This window comes from Penaeus monodon, chromosome 19 (genome assembly GCF_015228065.2).
Source record: "Penaeus monodon isolate SGIC_2016 chromosome 19, NSTDA_Pmon_1, whole genome shotgun sequence".
In the NCBI taxonomy this organism is placed as follows: Eukaryota; Metazoa; Arthropoda; class Malacostraca; order Decapoda; family Penaeidae; genus Penaeus; species Penaeus monodon.
Genome location: NC_051404.1, coordinates 19653691 through 19654362, shown reverse-complemented (window position 1 = coordinate 19654362; position 672 = coordinate 19653691). Strand labels below are relative to the sequence as shown.

At 33.8% G+C, this 672-nt stretch overlaps 1 protein-coding gene across 1 annotated transcript in view; it reads left to right on the top strand.

Moving 5' to 3' along the window:
- LOC119585350 overlaps positions 1-672 on the top strand; it is a 3690-nt gene that overhangs the window by 585 nt on the left and 2433 nt on the right. The window lies entirely within an intron of this gene.

Sequence of the window (672 nt, the reverse complement as noted above, 5' to 3'; positions counted from 1 at the left end):
TTGTGAAATACGAAAGGGAAAACATCATAAGCTGTGCAATTTCCTTGAGATATGAACAGTAGTACTTGTAATGCTAAGGTATCTAATTCAGTGTATAACAGTTATAGAGGAAGTGTGAGGGAGTAGGGGTAGAGATGTGAAAAAATGATCTAAGGAGACCAGGAAGAAGGGAAGTAGGGAATGGGAGGAAGGGTGAAGGAAAAGAAGGAAAGCAAGTTGAAATGAGAATTAAAAGAGGGGAGGGAGAGAGGAAGGTGGATATTTTTTGAGAATAGAGGAAAATGAAAGTATAATGATAATGAGATACAGATATATACAGATAAAATGATTATAATTTGATAAAAGTTATTATTAATGCTAAGTCACAAGAATTGCTATCAAAAATCCTGAACAGTATCTTGATCAAGCTTGCATGTTACCCTTTTGAGTTCATGGCTCAATGTAACATGCTTTCTTCCTTCACATATTAGGACATGTATATATTGTTAGTCCTGTCAGCTGTTCCACTGAAATAGCACCATGTAAATTATATAGATAAACCAAGTAGTAGCCAGTTAAGTCAGTTGTACAATTTTTCCCTCTTTAATACTTTTGCCATTCAATTTTTCCTTGTGATCTAAATTTAAATGTGAGTGATTTATTGAGTTAGAGGGTTTCAATATAATTTTAGCC